The following is a 12,032-nucleotide window of genomic DNA, read 5'->3' as shown; positions in this document are numbered from 1 at the left end:
ACTCTACTGCAGGGGCTCCCTTGGGAGTGACCTGAATGAATGGCGGTGAGCAGGTGCCATCGTTGGGGGTCTGGGGGACCCCGGAGACTTGGACAGCACACGCCTCATTGAAAGAGCGCAGCTGCCGCCGGCTCCTGCTTGTGGTGATCATGCAGTGTTTCCAGGTCCCGTGATTTTGAAAGAGAACTCAAAATTCTGTGCTTTACATTTTAAATGTTGGAAACTGATTTTTTTTTTAAATATTGAAAGCTAACCAAACATGTTATGAGGTCATCAGTTTACAACCAATGCTGTAAAGGCTCATGTCCATCATGCCCAACCAAAGTGGTTGAGTGTTGACCTGTGAACCAGGATGTCATGGTTTGATTCCTAGTCAGGGCACATGCCTGGGTTATGGGCTTGATCCCCAGAGTGGGGCATGCAGGAAGCAGCCAATCAATGATTCTCTCTCATCATTAATGTTTCTATATCTCTCTTTCTCTCCCTTCCTCTCTAAAATCAATAAAAATTGATTTTTTTAAAAAGAAGACTCACATTCATCCTAAAAAATATGTAGAAGAAGCAAAGAAAACTCCTACTTAGATGCCCAGTTGAAGGCAATATAAAAGGAGCAGAAGGACCTGGGTTCCTGCCAACATTTTTGAGACAATAAACCAATCCTGGCACTACCTATCTTCCCATCTTATTAACAAAACAAAACAAAAGTGTTTAAAAACTCATAGATACAGAGAATAGATGATGGTTTCCAAATGGAAATGGGTTTGAGGGGACTGAGTGAAAAAAGGTGAAGGGTTTGAAAAGATTGATAGTTGTAAAATAGTCAGAGGGAATGTGAAGTACAGCCTAAAGAACAGAGTCAATAATATTGTCATAACTGGGTATGGTGCCAGTGGGGACTAGAATCATTGGGGGGACACTTTGTAACTTATATAAATGTCTAATCACTATGCTGGACACTTGACGCTAATATAAAATAGCATTAAATGTCAACTGTAATTGAAAAATAAAATAATAAAAAATAAAACAAGGCAGTAAATAAGATGAAATGAAAAAATGAGAGAGACTAAAAAGGAGGACCTAAAAATAAAGTAAAAGGCCTTCAGTGGGGTGTCAGTTCTAATCCCGGGACAGCTGGTCCATTATATTTTGCCTGGACTGTTCTCCCCTCTAGAAAAAAAAAAAATCCCTGGTTCCGTTGCATCACCTGAAAATAGGGGACCCATTAAAATGTGAAATAGTGAAATGTGGAAGGAAACATACAGGTAACAAATATTTTTAAAAAATTTTTAACGGTTTCGTTTACTTTCTGGGAGATTTTCTTTTACTTGCAGCCAAATGCATCCTTACATAGACCCCGAGAAAAAAAGACCAGGAACCATCTGGAGAGAAAGGTCATGGTGGGGACAAGCAATTGCCTCAAAAATTTCAATTGGCTCCCTCAGTCATTTTGCAAACATTTGTCATATAACCACACTTTGCCAAGCACTGGGTTTCAAGGATAAATCAGACCCAACCTCACGTCATTCACCATCCAGTTGGCATTTGCTGCTCATCCTCATGGACCAAAAGGAAAAAGAGAACTGGCTTACAAGAGCAGGCCATGCAAAGGGACTGCTTACAGGTGGCAGCCAGAGGACAATCTCATGCCCGACAGGTGAAGAAGCCAATATGTAGACAGGCCTTTGGCCAGCTGCCAAGAACATGGAGCGTGTGTGCAGATGTCAAGGACGGAGGGTTCGAGTGGCGGCCTCCATGCTTTATTTATAACCATTTTCATCTGGCTGCTCTGCGGGAAGGCCCTGGCTCTCACCTCCTTGCCACTTCTCATGTTGTACTGTCCAACTTGACAGCGTAATTTACAGTTCTCCCTTCTCAGATACTCCCCAACCCTGAGAATAAGTAGATAAGCAGCGTAAATGGCTCAGTAGAGAACTGAGAGAGATTGGGGCATCTGGGAAGAAGAAACTGGCTGGAAATCACTCTGCAGATGAGCAGTCAGTTGTATCTTTGTCATCTGTTTGTATTTCCTCCCACTAGTCTCCTCCTCACGCTCCTTCTATGTAGACCCTAAAGGCAGCTGTGGGGAAAGGTTGAAGCTAGTTCTACCATCTTAGAAAGAACCCCCTCTCTTGCTGTTTCTAAGTCTTTATGCTCAGAAGTGGGAGGTGGGCAGGTGGTACAAAGGTCAGAAGAGAATTTCTTCCAAAAGAGTTCTATTTCCTTCTCCAAAGTCCCTCTCCCGTTTACCTAAAGGAAGAGATATGTTTTGCCTTTCGTCCTTGGACCAGGATGGGCCTGATTTGATTGAGGTTGGGCAGTGGTTCATTAATTAGCTCACAGAGAATGCTGTGGTTATGGTTCCATAGAGAGTTCAAAGACTCACAGAATTTCAGAACTGGAAGTGAATTTAAACACAATTCCATGCACTCGTCTGCCCCATCCTATGCTTCAATCCACTCTGCCAAGTCATTCATTTATTCAACAAACATTTCTTGAGCACCTACTGTGCGCCAGGTACTGAGAACAGACAGTGAACCCAACGGGCAAATACCACTGCCTTCATGGAACCCACACTCAATTGCCAAGTGGTTGTCCTACCTTCGTTTGCATAAGTGAATGAGACCTGGAGCCAGAACAGCCCTACCTGAGACAGGTTTGATTTCTACAAGGTTCTTCCCTCCACTGAAACAACATACTCCTTTCTGTCTTTTGCTCATTCCCGGCACATGCATTGAGCACCTACACAGGTCCAGGGCATTTAGCTTGCAACTATTACATACTCATCATTTTATATTCCTCATAATGACTCTGCAAGGAAAATATGATGTATTCCCATCTTCCAGATGGAGCAGGGCCATAGTGAGACTATGTGACTGGGCCAGGGCCACTCAGTTGGCCATGGACGAGCTAAAACTAGAAACAGGTCCTCCCAGCTGAGATCAGACCCACTGGTCAAAGGCAGCCCAGGACATTCTCGCTGGGACCTGTCTGGACAAAGAAGAGAGTTAACTTCTTCCCCGAGAGGGATTCTTGGGTTGAAAGAAGCTGACCCCAGCTGACGGAGACTGAGTCAAGCAGGGGCAAAGAGCAATCTTCCTCAGAACACCTGCTTATAAAGGAGCCCCAGAGAGGACAGTGCCCTGCCTCCTCGCCGCCTGGCAGGACTGCTGGCTGTTGCCTGGAATTGCAGAGCCATCCTCCCGCTCTGCCCAAGGCTTGTCCTCAAGGTTCCCTTGAAGCCTGTGGACCCACACTTTGCCAGAAAGTCCTATCATCATTAGGAAGGATTCTTTTTTTTTTTTTAATCTTTATTGTTCGGATTATTACAGATGTTCCTCTTTTTTTCCCCCCATAGCTTCCCTCCACCCGGTTCCCACCCCACCCAATGCCCTTACCCCCTCCCACTGTCCTTATCCACAGGTGTAAGATTTTTGTCTAATCTCTTCCCACATCCCCCACACCCCCTTCCCCCTTAGAATTGTCAGTCCACTCCCTTTCTATGCCCCTGATATTCACCAGTTTATTTTCTCAACTGAAACTATGCAGGCCAGAAGAGAATGGCAAGAAATATTCAAAGTGATGAATAGCAATAACCTACAACCAAGATTACTCTACCCAGCAAAGCTATCATTCAGAATTGAAGGTCAGATAAAGAGCTTCACAGATAAGAAATAGCTAAAGGAGTTCATCACCGCCAAACCAGTATTATATGAAATGCTGAAGGGTATTCTTTAAGAAGAGGAAGAAGAAGAAAAAGGTAAAGATTAGGAAGGACTCTTAAACAAGAATGCCAGAGGGTAGAGGGGAGAGCAGAAAGAGAGCACTGCCCCTGAGACAGCAAGGGGCCACCAAGGTGACGGTGAGAACTACTCCCCAAGATGCTCAGGGAGGGCCCAGAAGGCCCATCACCGCTGCTCATTTCATTCAAATAACATAGACTGCAGTGCAGGGACTCAAATCTCAGGGAGCCCTAAGCTAGCTCCTCATTTTACAGATAGGGCAACTGAGGCTCTGAAGACAGCAAGCTGCAGGCCTAAGGTAACAGCCAGCAGGTGGAAGATCCAGGAGAAGGGGTCAGCGGGTCATGAAGAAAGTTTCAGACATTGCTTGGCTGATGTCTCACCAATCGGGTGCTAACTAGATGCCAGACCTGGCCCAGGGGAGCAGCAGGGTCTTCGTGGCTGTCAGGGAGGAAGCACTGGCCAGAGTGCTCTGGAGTGACCCACAAGCTGTGTGACCTTGACTTAACTACTCTGTTCAGCATCCTCTTCTGTAAAATGCAGATAATGATGGCAGTAGTCTTACCTCTGTCACTGAGTTGTGAGGATTAACTGGGATACTCTGCATAAAGCCTTTAGCACACAGTGTGGCCCATGAGGGCTCAGCCAACAGGGGCTCCACTGGTGGGAATCCCTGCCTTGTACTGAGCATCTATAGAGAGCATTATTTTCATTCATCCCCTACGTTCATTTTTTAAAAATATATTTTTATTGATTTCAGAGAGGAAAGGAGAGGGAGAGAGAGAAGTATCAATGATGAGAGAGAATTATTGATCGGCTGCCTCCTGCACGCCCCCTTACTGGCGATTGAGCCCCCAACCTGGGCATGTTCCCTGACCAGGAATCAAACCGTGACCTCCTGATTCATAAGTCAATGCTCAAGCACTGAGCCACACCCAGCTAGGCCCCTTTATTCATTTTTAACCTATTTCACTGCACAAGGAAACTGGGCCTCACTCAAGGCAGACATGAACCTAGGTCAGTCAGATTCCAGAGCCTGAGCATTGACCACCACACCACGTCGGCTGGCACTGAGAGGGTGCACCTTCCAGGGAAAATAGCCAAGTGGGCCACACTCACTGGGCTTCCTGTTCTCAAATCTGTCCTCCGCTGACTATGAGCTGTGTGTTCATTGCTCACCCCTGGCACTCAGTGTTTGTTGAGAAATTAATTGAAAGAACAACAGCATCACAGACCAAGTCCCTTGGAGGAAAGAGAATGAAGGTGAGGGAAGGCCATTCATATCGCTCCTCCTCTCTTCTTCCCCATGACTTCTCTCTCCCCATCTTCCTTCTTTACTTACTGGGAAGATCACAGAATCACAGCCTTGGACCTATCTTTCCTCCTTAACCAGAAGTCATGTCTGCTTCTGGAACGTTGCTTTCTGATGAGGAATCATGTCTTTTCTATGGCTAACAATCTCCTAATCACCCTTCAAAACCCAACTGAAATGTTACTTCTGCTACAGAGTCTTCACCCAACCAGAGAGCATACATACCCACACCCCTGCTCCTGCAGGACGCTTGCTGCTCACAGCCCTGCTCTTGTGCCTGCCGCAGGGCTCTGTCTGTGCTCCCCCCACAGGCACCTAAGGACAAGGACTTACCTGGGTCTTCCTGCTGTACCTGCAGCATCGAGCACAGAGGCTGGCAGTTAGCAGGTGCTCAGGAAATTTACTGAATGAATGAATGAGTGAATGACCAGAATGGGTCCCGTTCTTGAACAGAAGATTCATCATGGTGCATAAGCAGCATTCAGACAGTCAGTGGCTCATTCAGAAGGGCCTGCTCTGTGCTGGGTTCAGTTCCAGGCCCTGGAGCTAAAGCACTGAAGAAGGCGAGAAAGATGAGAAGCACGTGCAGAAAGAAACAAGATATGTTACATAGTGATGAGTGCTACACAGAAAACGATGCAGGGGGATGCAAGAGAGAGAGTCGCTGGGGTGTCTCACAGGCGCAGGGTCGGGTGGTCTCTCTGAAGAGGTGACATTTGAGCTGAGACCAGGACGAGAAGGAGATGGCAGGACAGATCAGCAGGCCCAGCTATGCCAGGCAGAATGAACATGGAGCTAAAGGGCAAAGCGAAAGTAGGCTTATCGCTTTGGAGGTTGGGCAAAGGGGATCTGGGTGTCTGGTAGGGTGGGACTAGGGGGAGGGGAGAAGAGACGAGCTTGGAGATGAATCAAAGGTCGATTATTTGAGCCTCAGGGATCACGGTTGAGACACCAGAGGGTTGTAAACAGAGCAGTGACTAGACCTGCCCTTGGTTTTGGGGAGATCACTCTGACTGAGCTGAGAAGAATGGGCTTTTAGAGCAATAGCAGGAGTAGACACAGGACACCGCAGGGAGCCATTGCATTCGTCCAAGAGAGGGTCAACAGCTGCCGGTTCAGGATGTGCTAGTGGCGATGGAGAGGTGGAGATCCAGGAGGTGTTTCAGGGGTGCCTACAGAACCAGCTGGGGCAGCAGGTGCAGGGGCGAGGGAGAGACCGGAGTCAAGGGCATGGCTGTTTGCTCACATTTATTTCTAAATGAATAATAACACCATTCCTCTGACACCTCTAGAAATGACCCCTCCCACTTTGCCCCTCCCCATCCAGAGGAAGGCGCTCCAGGCTGAAAGCTACCCAGCACCCCAGCTGCCTTCCTCCAGTTCCCCAACCTGCCTGTGCCGGCCTCCGGCATCTTTTCCCCTTCAAAGCACCGCTGAGCCTCCAAGTCACTGCTATTGATTTCTCCAGCAAAATGTAACTGGCAAAGCTGGTGTGCTTTTTCTCCCAAGCATCATTTGTACACGGGGAAGCGCCACCCGGGGGATGATGGCTCCCACGGAAAGCAGTCCCATCTCGGAATGGTAAAGCTCTGGGTGAGTCAACAGTGCCGGGGACCTGGGGACTGTGACATTTTAATGAAGCATTGATTTCGGAGGGGATTTTGTGTCCTGGAGGGAAGTGGCCTTTGCCTCCTGGTTGCGCGAGCCCTTTGAGGAGGTTGAGAGCCTCGTGACTACGCGAGCCTAGTGTGGACCACACACCAGAGTCCTAGGCCGGGCTGTGGAGCTGATTCCTTACACTTTGTTTTCACGGTTTAAATAGAAGATAGGGGATGAGGGTGGTGGCGGCTAGTGGACCAAAATCCAAAGATGAAAAACGTGCCTCACCCTTCCCCACAGAGTGTCCGGAGGCATTCTAACAGAATCTATTTATTGAGTGGCTCCAAGCACTCTGGGGCTGTAGCCATTAGCTAGAGAGACGAGGTCTCTACTCATGGAATTCACATTGTAGTGGAGATGCTGAGACTGAAATGACAAGATGACTTCTCAGGGTGGGGTACTAAGGATGATACCACTGATTGCTGTAGAGAGGCTCCAGGCCAGGCTCTGAAAAACATTTTCTGTGAAGAACCAGAGAGAAGCCTGGCCAGTGTGGCTCAGTGGCTGAGCGTCAACCTATGAACCAAGAGGTCACAGTTTGATTCCCAGTCAGGGCACATGCCTGGCTTGTGGGCTCGATCCCCAGTGTGGGGGCATGCAGGAGGCAGCTGATTGATGATTCTTTCTCACCATTGATGTTTCTACCTCTCTCTCCTTCTCCCTTCCTCTTTGAAATCAATAAATAAAATAACACTAATGCTTTTTAAAAAGGAAAAAGAACCAGAAAATAAATATTTTTGGCTCTGTGGGCCATATGGTCTCTGTCACAACCACTCAACCTACCTGCTGTGGGATGAGAGCAGCATAGACGATATGTAAAGGAATGAGGAATAAAACTTTATTTGCAGAAACAGGTGGCAAGCCCTGTTTCTAACACAGAAATCAGTACTTACAAGTAAGAGGTTACAGCAACAAAAATCAAAACTATGTTGACCTAGCAGTTGGAGAGTGGATGACTCAGGGTATCCAAAATCAAGCCAAGACAGAGCAAGCCACGGGAACCCAGGGCACAGCAAGTCTGTGATTGCTGGGAGCTGGGGTATGACGATTGGCTCGTGAGAACCGCTAGAGGTCAATTCTAGCTCACGCTCTGTAGAGAGCACAGCCAAGTAAACGGGCACATACATCGTGTAACAAATGCCATGGTAGAGTTAGGAACAAAGTCACAGGAATCAGAGGAAGTTAGTAGCACACTTAATTGTACAGTAATTGTAAGATTAATTGGCCAGGCTAAGTTTGGTAAATTACACAAGCTCTATGAAGGTAGGGATTTGTCTGATTCTCAACTATATTCCCAGAAACCTACTAAGGACTGGTGAGTAGGTCTTCCCTAGATTTTTTGTTGAATGAACAAATTTTTTAATATGTTTTTATTGACTTCAGAGAGGGGAAGGGATAAGGAGGAGATGGCAGGACAGATCAGCAGGCCCAGCTATGCTGGGCAGAATGAACATGGAGGACTAAGAGGAAGTTAGTACTAAGGGATAAGGAGAGAGAGATAGAAACATTAATAATGAGAGAGAAACATCATCAATCGGTTGCCTCTTGCATGCCCCTCCTGTCTATTGAGCCTGCAACCCAGGCATGTGCCCTGACCAAGATTTGAACCATGACCTCCTAGTTCATAGGTTGATGCTCAACCACTGAGCCACACTAGCTGGTTGAAAGAATAAATTTTGAGTTCCAGAAATAGAGTGGTGAAAGAGGTAGAGGTGAGAGTATATGCCAAGGCAAGGAGTTTATAATCTAAGGATGTCCAGCTACCTGTATAGTGTGCTGTGCCCAGGGTAGGAAGGAGGGTGAGGGAGAAATGAGGGAAGGGCTCAGGTTGATGCTAGAGAAGTAACTTGGGACCCCGATTGGCAGACCCTTGCATGCCACACTGTGGCTCAGAGACCAGGCCACTCAGGTTAAATCCCTACAGGGATAAGGAAGGAAGTGTGACTGTGGGAAGCCATAGGTTTCTAAGAAACCTGGCCAAACTGATGAACTGTTAGAGGTAGGTTCCTCCTAGACATTTTCAATCTGGGACATTTACAGATACCGGGACAGCCAAACACAGAATATGTGTAGGCCACGGGCCAGTGGTAAACCACCGGTTTTCAAATCCTGCTAAAAGGGACCATCAGAAGTCAATAGCAGTTTCAAGAAAGAGAGTAAAAGTCCACCATCCATTATCCATGACCTTGAAATTCTAAAAGCTGACAACTGAAGGGTTGTTGGTTTTTATAATTTTGACACAAGCATGCTGGCAGCAAACACTGAGTGAACTCCCATGAGGCTGTTCATAGTCTGTCTCTCTTCCTGGGCGAAGTCGCATGTTTCACTCCTGTGGGTTTGGTTGTGGGGTGCTGCCCAGAGGACATGGCTAGACCTACCTCACGCTACATTTTGTTTGTCTTAAATGCAAGGCTCTGACTTTTGGGAACACTCAGCATTGTAGAGGAAGGATGATGGGCCCAAACCTGGTCAGATTTGTAACCTGTCGGTGGGAAACTGGCGGCCGTGTTAATGAGAAGCTGGAGGGAGGCGAGAGGAAGCTGAGTAAGGAGCTGTGGGCAAACTAGTGGTGAAAAATGCTGAGAACTGCACCAAAAAGGAAATGCTGGGCAGAAAGGGGTTTGGGGGTGAGAAGGATATTTCCCAGTCAGAGCAACACCACTAGGTGCCTGATTGGAGGGGAAGGCACGAGAGGAGGAAATCCAGGATGAGTCTCATGAGTCCGGCTTGTGAAACTGGACAGATGGTGAGAACATCGAGAACAATTCTAGTTAAGGAGAACAGTTAGAAATGCCCGTTTGCACATGAGCGTGTTAGGTTCTACGGCACCCTGTGCTTGGAGGTGTGGGGCGGGAGAGTTGTAAATGCATAGCTGGGGTCCAGGACAGAAGCTGGTGACAGAGGCACATAGTGCTTAGAAATGCCTCCCCTAAGAGATATGTCCAAAGCGTAACGCCCAGTTGCTGTGAATGTGAAGGTACTTGTACCTGGGTCTTTGCAGATGTCATCAATCTATAGGGATCATGAAATGAGATCATCCTGGACTTAGAGTGGCCCTGAGTCCAGTGACTGTTGTTGTCCATAGAAGAGAAAGGACGGAGTCCAGCTGGCATGGCTCAGTGGTTGTGTCGACCTATGAACAAGGAGGTCATGGTTCAATTCCTGGTGGGGGCAGATGATCAGGGTGTGGCTCAATCCCAAGGGGGGGGGGGGCGGGGTACAGGTGGCAGCTGATCAATGAATCTCTCATCATTGATGCTTCAGTCTCTTTTTCCCTCTCCCTTCCTCTCTGAAATCAATTTTTAAAAAAAAAATTTAAAGGAAGGACAGGGAGCTTCAGGACACACTGAGGAAGGGGGAGGCCATGTGTGAATGGAAGGAGAGAGTCCAGTGGTGCCTCTGCCAGCCCAGGAACACCCAGGACTGCTAGACCCGCCAGAAACTAGGAGAGAAGCACAGAGCGATTCTGCCCCCGAGCCTCCTGACAGAACCAACCTTGACTTTGGACTTCTGGCCCAGAACTGCGAGAGAATACATTTGTTAGCTGAAGTCACTTGGCAGTTTGTTAGGGCAGCCCTAGGACACTAACACAGAGGGCTTCAGCCATGCGAGGCATCTTCATTCCGAGGATATAGTGAGAGAGGAAAGAGGTGGCCCCAAGGTCAGAAGTCAGGAGACACCGACATTGAGCAGAAAACCGAACAGTGACTGAGAAAGGAAAGTCGGAGGGGGAGACAAGGATCGGGAGAGTGAAGGCTCAGAAAGGCGTGAGCCGCAGGCAGGAAGTTGTGTTCCACGGTGTCAAATTCTGCAGAGGAGACTAAAGAATTAAGGCTGAGAATAGAACTCCAGATTTAGCAAGAAGGTCATTGATGACACTGAGTTGGAGCAGTTTCAATAAACTAAGCAGTAAATAATATGTGAGAAAAATAAAACCAGTAGAGAATTCTTTCCGAGTCTGGCAAAGGTGAAGGGAAGAAGGTGGCCATGTCATGTACAGAGTCAAGAGAAAGGATCTGTAGGATGGAAGCATAAATATACAGATGCCAGCCGGTGTGGTTCAGTGGTTGAGCATCAACCCATGAACCAAGAGGTCATGGTTTGATTCCCTGTCAGGGCACATGCCCAGGTTGCGGACTCAATCCCCAGTAGGAGGCATGTAGGAGGCAGCCGATCAATGATTCTCTCTCATCAGTGATGTTTCTATCTCTCTCTCCCTCTCACTTCCTCTCTCTGAAATCAATATAGATAGATAGATAGATAGATAGATAGATAGATAGATAGATAGATAGATAGTGTCAGCCATGTGAGGCATCTTCATTATGAGAAGATATATATATATATATATATATATATACCATCCAACGGAATTAGTCAAATGTCCATCAACATTTGGAGAATAGAGTGTAGGGTATTTCTTAGTAAAGAACTGTTGCTGGGAAGCAAGTACCCAGTGAGAGGCAATATTTCCCAGCCTCCCTTGCAACCAGGTAGAGACACGTGATCAGTTCTCACCAATGGCATGGAGCTGAAATGCTATGTCTCCTCCAAGCCCAGGTGGGTGAGAGGTGGGTGTACCTTCTCTCCCTTCCCTGCATTGCCTCACTCCCCCCACCCCCCACTGCCCCACCTCATCTCCAACTGGATGGGGAGGACTTCACTGCCCTTAGAAATGGCAGCACCACAAAACTGAAGGAGCCTGGGTTCCTGAATAACCACCTGGAGGAAAGCCTCCCATTCATAGGAAAATCCACAGCAGACTGTTATATGAGCGAAAAATAAGGATTGTCTTAAAAATATGGGAGTTTCTCAACTGAAGAACTTGTATGCATATATGCATAACCCATGGACACAGACAATAGGGTGGTGAAGGCCTGGGGTAGGGGGTGGGGGGCGGGGGTGGGCTAGAAGGAGTCAATGGGGACAAGGGGGACATACTTGTTTTAGCAGCTAGTATGACTCTAATACAGTCTGCATATTACATGTGCTTAGGTCTTGAGCTGCTGGGTTCCTGCCACCTGCCAGAGAACACCCAACTCTGATCAGACTAACCCACTAAAGAGCACCTGCCTGGCAGCACCTGGCATCTGTCTCATCCTGACTGAAGGTATTTTGTTCATTCAACCCAAATGTATTCATCATCTCCTAGTGTGTGCAGTACACGGGGCAGGAGAGGGATACGGCCATGCATGCGATGGATGCCTGCCTTCGGGTAGCTCATATTCCAAAGGGGCAGATGGAAACTACACAGGTGACACCTATAGTATAACATCAGTGAGGAATAGATGGTGCGCTGTAAAGAAATAAATAAGGCAGAATAA

The sequence above is a fragment of the Eptesicus fuscus genome, chromosome 7 (assembly GCF_027574615.1).
Source record: "Eptesicus fuscus isolate TK198812 chromosome 7, DD_ASM_mEF_20220401, whole genome shotgun sequence".
Lineage (NCBI taxonomy): Eukaryota > Metazoa > Chordata > Mammalia > Chiroptera > Vespertilionidae > Eptesicus > Eptesicus fuscus.
This window is presented reverse-complemented; position numbering follows the sequence as displayed.